Raw genomic sequence first — 14110 nt, forward strand, 5'->3', positions numbered from 1 at the left:
ATGTTAATGAAAGATTATATTAGCAAGAGCCGTGTGGGGAAAAACAAAAAGAAAGTGTTAATACAACGCAAAGAAACTAAGAAGTCAGAAATTTTTGCTGAGCAAATCTGTTTAGAAATAGAATTCATCCTTTGTATTCAGTTCTTCAAATAAAGCAAGAGGAAACTCTTTAAGACAACCTTACAAAGAGATCAAGTGAGGGGAAAAAGTGCAGTAGTTAGCTCATGTTATGTGATAAAAGCAAAAAAAATGTAAAAATTTGATTGTTCCTCTCCTTTTTACTCTGACACAAATTGCAGTTAGAGCATTTACTGATTTCTATTTCATCATAACACAAAAATGGGAAAGAATATAGGAAGTACTGGACCAGATCCCACTTTCCTCACCTCTACATGTTTGATCTTCTAATTTTATTCCTTATTTTAAAATTCTCTTTGATTTGGCTTTCAAGGTGAGGAATATTCTTCACAGCAGCAGTGACATGGCACAGCAGCAGGACTGGCACAGCCATCTGAACCTTTTTGGAGCTGCTCCTGCTTTCTCCTCTCTCTCTTACAGTAGCATTCTGCAAAAATCCATTCTTTTAGAGAGTAATGCTTTAATAATGAAGGAAAACCAGAGGTTTAGAATAGACTGTTGTTTGCTGCTATGAAGTAAGGTGGGAGACTAAATAATAGATAATGTACAGAAAGGTTGAAAATTAGTCTAATCACTCAAAAATTCTGAAGGAACAGCTATTCTGATTTTCCCCTGCTGGTTACCTCTGTGTTTTATGGTTTAAACTGCTTTTAAAAATGCTGACTTTCTCTATGCCATAGAACTTCAAAATATTTCAGAGAAGTGCTGTTGGGCAGTTGTGTAATAAAATTACTGTCTGCTTGCAATCATATATTCTGGTGCTGTCCAAAGATCATCTTCTCTCAGGACACCCACAGAATTTAATAGAGCTGGGGGAGGAGTTTTTCTTTTCCTGATCAAACTTAACACATTTCCCAGACAGTCAGTGGGGGAGACACTTTGATGGATTGTGTGGGGAAGAGGGGGAAAAACAAAGAAAATGTCCTAGCCAAGGAGCTGGGGGTCTAGTTTGGTATTTTAGAATTATTCCTTCCACAAGCCCCACAAGCACCTTGGTGGAGCTGCTCTAGCTCTGGCTGAGGCAGTCCTGGTCTTCTTGCAGAATACAGATTTGAAGTGCTGTATCTGTTGTGTTGGTTACTGACCATGATCTTCCCTCAGAGAAAGAGTGATGGCAATGCTCTTTGAGAGGTTGCCAGAGCTCCTCTGCCTCTTCTCCCCCCATTCCTGAGAAGGGTGGCCTGGAATTACCTGCCCTGTGATTTCTGAGTTAGGGTTTTGTAACACCACACACCTCCCACTTGGAGGAGATGCTTTCAGCTGATGCTGAGCCGTTTTGAGGAGCTCTCAGTGCCCCTAGACAAGGTCACTGGGCCCATCTCAAATCTGGCCACTTCACTCCCCTGGATGTGCTCAGATTCTCGGTGTCCCCCAGACATTTCCTGTGCTTGCCACTGATAAATATCCATTTTTATCTCCTTAGAACAGGCCTAACCATGGTGCAAACTATTTTGCATATCATGAACTTTGTGTGAGCAGATGTAACTTGCAAAGGGAGGAAGAAAGATGTTGTTGCAGGAAACTTTTTTTTTTTTTTTTTTTTTTTTTTTTTTTTTTTTTTTTTTTTTTTTTTTTTTTTTTTTTTTTTATGGAAGGAAAAAAACCTAAGGAAGGCAGCACAGATTCCTATTGTTCACTGTTCCTCTCTCTTTGTGGGGTGACTTGTTTCATTGCTTCCTCTTATGTTTACAAATGTGTAGCTTAAATTGTCAGTTAAGCTACCTCTCAATTTAGCCAAAGGTTTTGATGTAAGAACATAAGGAGATTACAGGAACAAATTGTCAGGAGAAAAGAATGCCAAAGACAACGGTTCTGATCCCTGCACAAATAGGGAAACAAGACTTTCTTTACACAGAGTATCCCATTCTTACCAAATCCAACAGAAAAAATTCTTCTAGACTGCCAGTGTTATTACCTTCTCTGCTATTAATTTTAAAAATGCTGCAGGCACGAATGTTTTGCAGATACTCGCTTTAAGATACAAATAGTTGCCCAAATGCAAATAGGAAAATACAATATTTTTTTTTCCCTAGGAGATGGAAAATCACTTGGAAAATTCTTCTGCACTGTGTCCAAAATATCAGCAAAGCATTTGTGCACTTCAGTGTCCCAAGGCAATGTTCTGAGAATGATGCCAACCATCATTGATTTCCATTTCCGAAAGATTCCTTTAAAAAAGTGTTGTGGTTTGAACTACCAAAACCAGGCATAAATTATTTCTTTTATCACCATTCCCGTGCTCATTCTCTGACAACTATCCACATAAAAGCTCTATCTTTGGTGGGTGGGGAGTGGGGAATGCAGAAAATCACAGGTTAGTACAGAAAGGGAGTGGTGTTTATTTTACATGTGTGTGTTCCCTGACAGTGTCTAACACTCCCCTGCCCACACAGGCTGTTGCCTCAGCATCACTTCAGCCCTACACCTGAGAAGGGTGGGCTTCAAGACCACGACAAGTTCAGCAGGCTCAGTTAGACCTGGGATTACCCCTCTGTGACACTAAAATGTCAATAATGTATGCACCAACCTTGCCAAATCTCTCTCTGTCCTCTGTTTAGAAAGCGTTGACTCCACAAAACCTCCTTTTAGGTGCCAAATTCATTTATTTCAATTCCTGTGCTGGAGTCAGCTCCCAAACAGGCTCCACAGCAGTTTGCTACAGCTCCTGCTTCCAGCTGGCCAAGCTTCGAAGTGCACTAGAAAGGCTCATATGTTCCTGGAGATGAAAAGTTTCTCTTTACTTCATTCACCTGAAAAAATGGCTTTCAAAGCTGTGCTAGAGCTATTTCCAGCAAGGTTCATGTTGATGTGTTTCTGTTATTACTGTGGCATAGCACATAACATGGCCATAACTGTAGATGGGGTAGGGAACTTCAATAAAAAGTATTACTTCCAGTGTGGTAGGGTTATTATTATGTTTCCAAGACAGCAAGAAACCAAGGTCATGCATCTTTAGAAGTTACCTCTTGTCAGCCAAGACAGAGTAATACACTGCCTATGAGCTCTAGACCATCTCAGAAAACCAAATAAGTTTAAATCACTGAATCAGAGTTCATAAAAAACCTCAGCCTAGGCTGGTTGCTCCTGTGGTTCTCTTACATAGCCAGTCTGTCCCTTTCAGTGTTAAACTATAACTCCTGTGAATTTTAACTAAGAAGAATTCAATGTGGTCCTCTGCTGCCAAACTGCCCAGTGAAGTCAGTGGAGCACACAGAAATGGTTTTGAGGGCAGCAGGTTTACATACACACTTAAACTTTGAATGTATGGGGCCAAGCTGCCATGACAGCAATGGTCAGTGCAGGGTAAAGGCTGAGACTGATCCCTTGTATTTGCAGTGTGTAGGCTGTTAAGGATCACCTACTCCACAGGCAGCATGTCCAGACATTTGAAACCCAGGTAAGAATCACAGAAGAGTTTGTTCCACGATCAGTAGAAGGACAATTCAGTGCTAACCAAAAGGAAAAAAAAAAAAAAAAAAAAGCCTAGCAGTCAGCTGAGGTGTTTTCTTATGGATGGTGACTGATTAAATATCACCTGAAAGCATAACATCACTTTTAAAGCAAGATCCCAGGTGCAGAGGAAGCAGAAAGCTGTTCTGTTGAGTCAGACAGCACATTTAGCTCATTCTCTGCTGTATTTAATCTGTGCCTGCCTTGCCCACGGGCAGGGGAAGGGTGCAGTGCTTGGAAAGTGCTTTTCCTTCAGGTCTACAGGCTCAGGGAAGGAAACTCACAGTGTTAAAAACAAAAAAAAAAAAAAGAGAAATAGAAGAGTTCTGAGCTTTTTATGTTTCATGAGAAACTTCGTATATTGTCTTCATAACTTAGACAAATGCCACAAAAATCTTGTGTTTTCTGTTGGCATCCACTGTTGGGCTCCAGTGGCTCCCAAGCCCTTCTTAGCAGCCCTTTTTAGTGAGTAGCTGATGGAAACCCCAAAGATGCACCCCGAGGTTTGCATCTGTGTGTTTGTACTTGCACACAATTAGAAATCTCTGTATTTTACTACTACTCCACCTCCTCCTCTTACATACAGCCCGTGATGGTTTCTGTGCAGATTGTGCTTCCTAACAGCTCCATAGTGTCCTTTTCAGTCAATCCCAGTGTCACAGGGTAGTTTTGGAGACAAGCACTGATGTCAGCCATTCCCTGGCAGGTTGCTGTACAAGTCTGTCCAGGGAGCTCGAAGTGAGGCAGCACAAGAAGGCAGCCCTTCCTTGGCTGCTGCTTCCTCAAGAGACACAGGGGTCCCCAGCTGGGACCCGCCGCTTTTCCTCTTACATCAGAGACAGAAAATGCCTTAGCACTAAATGTTGCTTAAGGAAACCTACTGTGGAATATGTGCTGCTCGCATTTTCTTTCCAGATCTTGATTTATTTGGGTTTTTTGAGGTTTTGCTTTTTTTCAGAGAATCTGCTTCATTTGCATGCGCTTATTATTCCTCACCAAAATCTCGGTTTTACAAGGATTATATGAAGGAAATGCTTCAAATATATAAAAAAAGAGACACATTCCCTTGCTGGTTTTCTCTACATTTTGAGATCTAAGGATGTCCAAAAGGCTTTTTAAATCAAATCCCAAGCTATGGAGTATTATACAAAACACCTCTCTAGGTGCAGTATTTCTTCATAAGAAAAGTTACTCCATCTACTTTAATTCTATCTGTAACCAAATTTTATTTCTGCCTGTATTATGCTTTCATTCCTCTTTTAAAATATTATTTCCTTTGTTCTGCACATAATTTAAATCAAGGCAATATTAGAAAACAGGAGGATGGCACCAAACTTCGTTGTCTCTAACAGCCCAGCTATGAATGTTTAATGAATGTTTAATAATTGTGGGACTTGAGGCAAATAAAGGCCCTGAGGGGAGCTGGGTGTTGCTGCTCACCATGGCCACGGTTTGCAAGGGCACGAGCTCCTGCCCTTCTTTTCTTCTGCATCATAAATACCACCAAAGCCACTCCCAATATACTTTCCTCTGAAGTCTTTTAGGTTCTGATGCAGTCAGTGGGAGTCTCCTCATTGCCTTCCACAGATATGGGATCAAGGCCCAAAGCAGAAGGCAGCTGGGGAAAAACTCCTTCACAGATGCAATTCTGAGTTTGTTTTGGTGTTGGTTTTTTTTTTTTTTTACTTGCTATTACCAACCTGTTCCCATTCTCCAGGCAATTCTTAAAAGAGCTCATTACTAAGATGTGGCAGAAGGAAAATGATAAGAAGTGAAAGCAGGTGTTTCCAAACAGGAGAATCTGCTTCTTTCCAGAAAATACCCACAGTGAACACGGAGATGAGAACTGTCAGTGCTGTAATGGTGTGACAGTCTGAATGGGAGAGAATATAATGCAAGTCATCTTCAGTGTGCTGACCAAATATAGCACATGAAAAGAGTAAGGAGAGATATTTCTGAAGACTTTTGCAGCTGAACAAGAATTGGATCAGCTTTACTTGGGTATTTCCTTCCTGGCTGCCTTTTGCTTGCAACTTGCAAAACTGCAGTGATGATACAGTGAACTCAGAGGCAGAATATAATCCAGAAAACTTTATTTTTCTGGTGGTTTGCTGATGCAGATGGTAGAAAATATCTTCATTTTTCTTCCTGGGAAACATTTCTGCTGGCTGTAAGACACAAAGCTGGTCCTGTAATGTTGTAAAAAAACTAAAACAAAACAGAAGCAAGGAATGTTTTGTAAAGTTGTGATTCTCAATATAGAGATTATCTAAATTTTAACCTTGTGAGATTTTCATATGCAGTGATGCTTTTGAAGCTCTGCTGAGGTTACTCTGCAAAGATATAAAGTTCTTTATTCTAAAATGCTCTCATATGATTGAAGAGGAAAGCTTTGAAGCATAAATCCTTCAAAACACCTTAAATGGAAGACAAAATTGATGTAATGTTTATTTTTCAAAGTTCAGTCTTGTTGGTTTGGTTATTTTGAGTTTTTTGACTTTGAGTAGTTAAGAATTATCGTTATTTGTACTTCTAACAATGGGAGACAACTTCTCAACAAGATCTTACTGACAAAAACTGGCTCCCTCTGTGTCAAGAGATGAGGTTTCCTTTTCATTCTCACTATTTTTCATAATCACTGATGTGGCTTTTGGTTCATGGCTCTCACCAGGCCTTTTAAAAATCACTTCCCTGGAAGTATTTGAGAGACTGGATGGAGCTCTGAGCATCCTGGTCTAGTGGAAGATTCCTTGCCCATGGCAGGGAGTTGGAATGAGATGAGCTTTAAGGCCCCTTCCAACCCAAACCACTCTGTGATTCTGTAACTGATCTCCTCCCAGCTGAACTGAGGGCTGAATTCTAAACTAAACTGGTGAAAATCCAAACAATTCTGTAACATATGGTGTGATATGGTTATTTGGTAAGAAGTCATAGATATATTGGTAATGCTGACAGAGGGAGTGGGAGCTTGAATTTGAATATGAAAACAAAATTGCATGGGTGACATCAGCTGCCTTGGACTGGTTTATAAGACAAACTAAATATGTGAAGCAGCAAATACTCCAGTAATCATGAAATCAATCAGATAAGGCAGGGAGAGAAATGGAAGGCTTTTCTACCAGGTAGTTTAGATTTGCTTGGGCATGTGATTCTTTACAGCCATCAGTGCTGATTGAAAGTCTGAGGCAAATCCCTGAAGGAAAACCTGTGATTTATTACAAAAAGAAATAAATCATCCCCTGTTTCTCGCAGAAGAAATGTGAGCATCTGTGCTTTCAACAACCTTCTGTCTCATTTCCTCATCTTTTCCTCTGAACAATGTCCTGACTGACACTGGAAGATTCAATGTTCTTCCTGTCTAGGAATGACTACTATGAATTCTGAGTATCCATAGATAGGATCCCCAGAGGCTTAGTCCCTCAGAGGATTAGACTCCCCAGGGATGGATGAAATCGATTTGAAACTCAAATGCTAAAATAATGCTGAGAAGAGGTGTGTGTCTCATTCAAGCGAACCTTTGTTTAGTTCACACACTGTTTCCTTTGTATTTGTGTCCGAAAGGAAAGAAAAGATCATTAAAGGTTCCATGAGCTCATGAGGATTCAGAGCTGAGCACATGGCATTTGGAGTTTCTTCCAGATGTTTCAGTGAACATCAGATACTGATTTGCAGTTTGCTGCTCATGACTAAGTTTGCTAGAACACAGGCTTCCACAGCCTTCTTTTTAAAGTTCAATGTCTTGAATTATCCTCCAAAAAGCCAGATGCCAGAATTCTTGCCTAAAGCTTTAAGGAATAAATGCAGAAGGTGAGGGAATCATGGGCCATTCTTCTGCACCTTCTGAAGGTCGCCCTGACTCACCAGGTGCACTTTGGAGATACTTTGCCAAACACAGCGTGTGATCTTTCTAATTCTGCATGGGGTTTGTGTGCATATCTGCACCATTTAAAGAGCACTTGGGAAAGGTAGGTACATCATTTTTGCTCCTGTTTTAAACGACAGCTCAGGCTGCAGGCTTTAGGAAGTACCCACTCTTAGTCCTTTAATCCTCCTTGAATGCTACTGCACTGCTGCTTCACTCACAGTAGGTCCTGGGGTATGTGTGGGTGTGCAAAGTGAGGAGAGTCACTGTGGCAAATGAAGTATCCTGAATTGTAGCTATTACAGAGTATTAAGTAATTGCCCTTGGAAATAAGTGATAGTAGGAAATAATAACATATTCATTTTGTTGTTGAAAACGGACTGTCTAAGCATATATCTGAAAATCCCAATTAAATTCAATCCTGATGCTCGCAGCAGATAAGAATGATGAAGATTCTAAGATATTTTCTTTCATACATATGAATAAAACAATTACTATGCAGCATATCTAAGTAGTTGACGCCATCAGAAAGTCTACCCTTGAAAAACAAGAAAGGAAGAAAATGTCCTTTCTTTTGTAGTCAGAAAGAAAGTATTGACTATGTATGTGGCACATTTAGGATGTCACTAGCTGCAAGATGTATTTCTTTATAAACATGACAGTTCTACTCAACATGGTACAAAAATTCCCTGCTCTTGTACAAACACAGCTAAACTTATCTCTTTGAGAACGTGCTGAATATCATGTCTTTTAATGCGACATCGTCTGCGCCATTGGTTCCTGGTGCAACAATGACACACACTTTCACTGGGCTTTGAAATTATGCAGCATGTTTATCCCCCCACTGTACATTCTTTTATCCAATTTTGTACTGGAAGTTTTGCCTCTGGTACTTAAATGACAGTCGTATTTCTCACTGTCAGGGAAAGCTGTCCGTGCTCCTACATGTCAAAAACTGGTAGAAATACAGTGATGCAAATTAAAGTAGTTCAGGTGACTACAAATGCTGAGCAGCTACTCTTCATTAATTAAATTGACTTGCAGTTCATTACTGGCAATGTAGGACAAAATTAGTAAACTTCCCTTTGCATGTTCCTCTCTCAGGTTGCAATGCAATAAAGTAAACTTGACTTCTGAGGCAAGGCTCCTGCCAGGGTTACTTACAGACAAGATGAGGTGAAAACATTTGTTTACTAATATGCTTATTCTAGACTGAGAAATTAGATTTTATACCTAATGTTCTCCATTTTAAATTTGACATGAACAATAATATTTGGCAAATAATTCCAAGGTTCCAGTTCAGGAAACACATTTTGATTAAAGACTCAGAATTGCATGAAAGCATAAAACCAGACATAATCTTTCTTTTTGTCTTCTGATTCTCATTATGAATCCAGTGACTTTCCAACATCCAACTCCTTCTTTGCATTTCTTTCCCTCCCCTGTTTTGCATCTCAGAGGAAATAATTTGAAAACAGTAACCTGTTAAATTACCGGAGTTAGTTTACCTGAAAATATCTGATGATAATGTAATCAAAACTGAATGTTCTGGGCACGTTTTAGTTACAGGTAAAATCTCTGCTCTATCCTCATGACAGATATACCAACATTAGCTTTATAATGCTCGGTCAGAGATATCTTATAATAAATTCTCATATCTTCCAAGTTAGCTACTGGCTTTGCTGGAAATCCAGATGGAGAAAACAGGGGCAGATGAGGCACACACGGATTGGGAACCTGTGACTGGGAAAATTGCACTGATCTTGGGTTCAGGTCCTTAAATGAGAGCAACTACAGCACCTATCAAAGGCTCATAAACAGAAGAGGAAAAGTCAGGATGGGAGAATAGGAGTAGAGGGAAGCAGATCAGATTCAGATGAGATCCACCTTCTTTGTAGATTTGTCCATTTCCAAAGTTGTACAGCTAATGAAAAATAATTAGCACTTATTAATTTTGCATTATCTTTGTAATTGCAGTTCAATAGCACCATATGTCACAAGGCTTCTCTTAGATGAAAAGGAGGAAATTCTCTTGACTGTAATGCCAGAGGAAATATCTCTTTTTAGCACCTGAGCATTAATCTTAAGGAGAAAAGTCCAAGACATGCATGTTGCACGGGAGTGAAACGGTGCCATAACTTTCAAGTTATTTTTTGGTCTCATCAGCTGTGTCTGGGACTAAACATTACATACAGCTTCAGCAGCATCTCTGCAAAAACTCTTTTAGAAGAAGCTGAACTTTATTTGCCTAATTTTTGAGAATTATCTCTTCAAATTAGTGATGCTACAAATTTTGCTCAAATGACAGATATATCAGAGGAATATTTCTTCCATCACTATGTGAATATTTTACTAGAATTAAATAAACCCCAACTTATAAACAAATATTAAGTGGGAAAACCAAAGAATGGTTTTATTAGTGCTCCTTTACAAGAGACCAATGGCTATGTATTATTGACATTTAACTGAGCAGCAAAACCAGAATCCCTAACTTTTGGCAATTGTTCGTACTGCTCTCTTTAAAAAAATTCACAAACATTTCCTTAGCGAGTTAAACATGCCTGAAACCCAAAATGGCAGTGAGGCTGGAGGCAGGCACTTATCCTAAAGCCAGAGCTCCTAAGTCACTGAAGAAGCTGAACCAAGAAACCAGAGGAATGAAGCTTGGTATTAGTTTCTAAGTAACAGAACAAAAACTGTATGGTTAAATTTGCTTTGAATGCTGAACAGACCTTTCCAAAGGCCTGCAATTACTGCCCAAATGCTAATTTTGCAAACACTTTCAAACTATGTAAAAAACCTTCTTCATATAAAGCAAACTTTAACTCATGCTTTCCCTCTCCTACTCAGTGCAAACAGAAAGCTGCTACTGCAGGATACAGAAACAGGACATCAGAATCTGAAGAAAGCCACAGCTATGCTATGATAAACTACTGCTTACAAACATTTATCTACCAAAAAAGCATCTGCAATACCAGACCCCAGTGAAGAATTTACCACAAACTAGAAATTAGCCTCATCTGCTGAAGTGAAATAAAAGTATTACCCACCATCAGGGCACTCATTCACATAGTTTCAGTCCACAGTTCATCATCCCTCAAAGGCACAGCCCCTGTAAATCCACCATCAGAGTACCTAGTACTAGTACAGAAAATAGTTTGCACCCAAGCACAGGAAACACGCTGCATGATTAAGGAGAACACAAATGCCCGCTGACATGAAGTTATTAAGCACCAGCTCTGTTCAAACACTGAAAAGATGACCACAGAAATCCCCCCCAAAGCGAGCAGTCCTAGTTCAGCACAGGACACACAGCAAAGCACTCCCCTGCAACACCCACACAGCCACACAAAGCAAACCACACTGTCCCTTGTCCCCGCAAATCCCTCCACTTCCTTTAGAAACAACCACCAAAATCCTGCAGCCCTGACACGGCTCCCGGAGCGGAGGTCGTGTCTCTCCCAGCACAAGCTGCAAAGGCTCCAGCTGCTGCTGAAGGGGAGCGGTGCCTGCTGCAATATCCCAGCACTTACTGCATTGCTTTTCAGCGGAGCCGGAGAGGCTGCTCCTCCCGGGCACACATGGCTCGCTCAGCCGGAGGGCTCTCTCTATTCAGCACAATTCAGCTCCAAAGTCTCTGCATGTGGAGGGGAATTGCCCGCGCTCGCTACTGGGGGTTTCTGGCTGCAGTGGCTGCTCACCCTATCCATTGCCTCTGGTGTATGCTAAGTAAGCAATCCCCTGGGTCTTCATAAGGAAAGGATGAAGAGTCACAGCTTTGGAGAGCAGATAAGGTGTTCTGCCGAGAGCCTCGGTGCTTCCATGGCATTTTAAAGGCAAAGGGGCTGGGGATGCTTCATCTTGCTTTACAGTTCTGTATCGTGCAAGTTGTCCTATTCTGCAACTTACAGGGGAATTCTCAGCCAAGCATTAATTTATATGTTTCGGAGAGAGCTCAAGTTAGCCACAGAAATTCAAGCCAATGCGTTTTTAAATGTTGAGGAGCACACTCTGTCAATTGAACTAAATCTTCTGTTTTTCAGAAGTACAAGTGAAGGGGAGGGGTTTCCTGGCTCTGAAATGCACTGTACCAGCCCTGCTGGATACAGTCAGAAAGTAGTAGCTTAAAACTTCATGGATTAACATCTCAGATTTAACAGTCTCCCAGCACTGCTCTAGTCTTGAAGGAGGGACTGTCACCCTTGTCCTTTTTCTGCAGAGTGTTTGTCACTTCTGGGGGCTTCTGCACGCAGATGAGGCAGAATTAGTGAGCAGTAAGAATAAAAACGCAGGATGACCAAGAGCCACGGTGCCACTAATTTCTCGTTAGGGACCCTAATTTTTTCACTCTCCTGAGATGTTTGACTCGCTGCCTTTGGAAGGTGTGGGGGAATTGCACTTGCTCTCCCCACAGTCAGCTGGAGTGAGGTGTCGGGGTGAGTGGATTTGTGGTGCTGAACCACCTCCTGCTCCAACCCTGACCTTCACAGGGGCTCTCAGGAGAAAAACCCCATTTTGGGCCCGTGCTTACCTGTTACCCAGGCCTCCTGCAAAATGCTAATTGTGCCTAACCATGTGTGGCAAATCCGTGAAAACAAATACATTGCAGTCCTGCAGGCAAAACCAGGGACATTTTTCCCACAAAGGCACCCCCAATAGATAACACAGCAATCATTAATAAACGTTTCCCAAGATCAGGTGCTGTGTAAGGTGTTGATTCACACATCCCACAGGGCTTTTGATTTTCTCTGCCACTGATGGGGGCATTAAGATATCATGAGAAGAGCAGCAGCTTTTTCTCGGTGAGGGAAGGTTTCGACCCCCCTTAGCAAAGGCTTTGAATATCCCCAGGGGCTGATTATCCTTTCCAGATAGCACAGGGAAATCCCAGCCACCAAAACAGTGTGGCTAATAAATTTTTCAGGATTATTAATTGGATTCTTTAGAAAAAGGGCAGTCAAGGACAGGCATCTAGAAAGAGCCCATTTCCCCTTGGAAAAGTGTTTTATTAGCTGAACTTCCATTTCTTCTGGAATTCCTATAAAAATGCAGCTTTCTATGAGACCTGTCAGCCTCATTGGTCCTGTACCTATTGTTTTCTGTGCTATAATTTCTGCCTGTGAAAATGCCAAAAATACTCAGTCTTGCTGGCTGACAGATGTTGCTGGGAAGGTGCTGCTTTGCACTTTCACAAAAATAACACCTCGGAGGAGAGGGGAAACCAGCACATATCAGTGTCAGCACCAGTGGATTCCTCTGAAACGAGAAGACAATTCTAGAGTAGCAAAACTGACCCTTTTTTGTCACTCTTGTGCTCACAACTGTGTTTAGCACCTCAAGGTAACAAATTTGTTGAGTCATAGAAAGCAAACACCAAAAAAGCTGCCTTGAATTTTAAGTTTGTTTTGTACAGTAATTATGTATTATTGTGTGTGTGTCTTTACATTTAAAATGCAGACAAGGCACAGTCCCTGTCCCAGGGAGTATCCTGCCAAGTCAGACAAAATGATGCAGACGTAACAACCAGGATTGCCAGGTGACAGCCTCGTTGCAAGCAAAGCAGGAAAGCCTGGATGCATCTGGGAGCTGCAGTATTGGTAGCAGAAGCAATTAACTCACACTGAAGGTTCTCAGCTTTTATAGGACCCTGTAGAAAGGTGCTCCAGTTTTCCTCTTTATTCCTGCCTCACCCTTTTGGAGCATATCGATCCTTTGAGTAAGTCCATTTACTTTCCTTGGTTGGGGGATAAGCTATAATGGATTTCTTTAAAGTATGAGTTGGACAAAAATAATCAAGTCAGCACCGAAATTAGGTGTGGACCTTCTCAACATTCCAGGAAACAACATTCTAGCCCTGGCCAAGGGCAGATAAGTACTACTTCTAACAAGCATAATAATCTCATATTCTAGAGCTGTGGTGAGGGAAAGATTATAGATTTCAGTGGACCATTTTCCTTTGGTTTTCTAAGGCTTCTTGCCTCAGTTCAATAACACAGGAACTCTGCTATTCTAACACATCACTTCCCTTTCTGTTGGTAACAGTATTTTAAACCCTGAAAACAAAGAACCAGGCACCTGATTTACTGGGGAGAGGCACAAAGGATGACAGCATAGACTCAAAGCCTCCAGGAGACTGTGAAAACCTAAAAGCACAGTTGTGCCTCACCCTCAAAACAAAAAGAAACACAGAACTATCTTTGCAGTCATTTCAGTAAAAAAGCAAATGTGTTGTAAAATAACTCTCCCATCAAAGGACAGGCCAATAAATAGCCTGGAAATGTGGGGCTGTCAGGTTGCTGTTCTGTAGGGAGGTACCAGTGACTAAGAAGCAGTGTTGCACAAGATGATTTAAGTGAGGAGCTTTTCCAAGGCAGCTGGAGAATATATTGTACTTGCAAACTGCAATAAAGGAGAATTGAATTTTAACCTTCCTGCTAGAGAAATATAAAGGGTTTATAATTGACTCTGGACGTGTGATGTTGAAGAGAGCCATGTAGTGCATAGTGCTTGTCCATGAGAAAAATAAACCAGCTGAGGTAGAAATTCATGTTTGTTGTGCATTTATTCATTTATTTGTCATAAGCATATAAATATCTATGTAGTAACTGTATAGCTGTGTCAAGAACAGGCTCTGTACACTTGGAAAAATTTGGGAACAGT

At 41.0% G+C, this 14110-nt stretch overlaps 1 protein-coding gene across 1 annotated transcript in view; it reads right to left on the bottom strand.

The window, feature by feature from the left end:
• CTXND1 (cortexin domain containing 1) overlaps window positions 1–11213 on the bottom strand; it is a 33323-nt gene extending 22110 nt beyond the window's left edge. Inside the window, exon 1 of the mRNA XM_066328033.1 lies at window positions 10984–11213. The gene's annotated coding sequence lies outside the window, so the exon portion shown is untranslated. The remainder of the gene's footprint in view (window positions 1–10983) is intronic.
• Between the last annotated feature and the right edge of the window lie 2897 nt (window positions 11214–14110).

This window comes from Sylvia atricapilla, chromosome 13, assembly GCF_009819655.1.
Source record: "Sylvia atricapilla isolate bSylAtr1 chromosome 13, bSylAtr1.pri, whole genome shotgun sequence".
Classification (NCBI taxonomy): Eukaryota; Metazoa; Chordata; class Aves; order Passeriformes; family Sylviidae; genus Sylvia; species Sylvia atricapilla.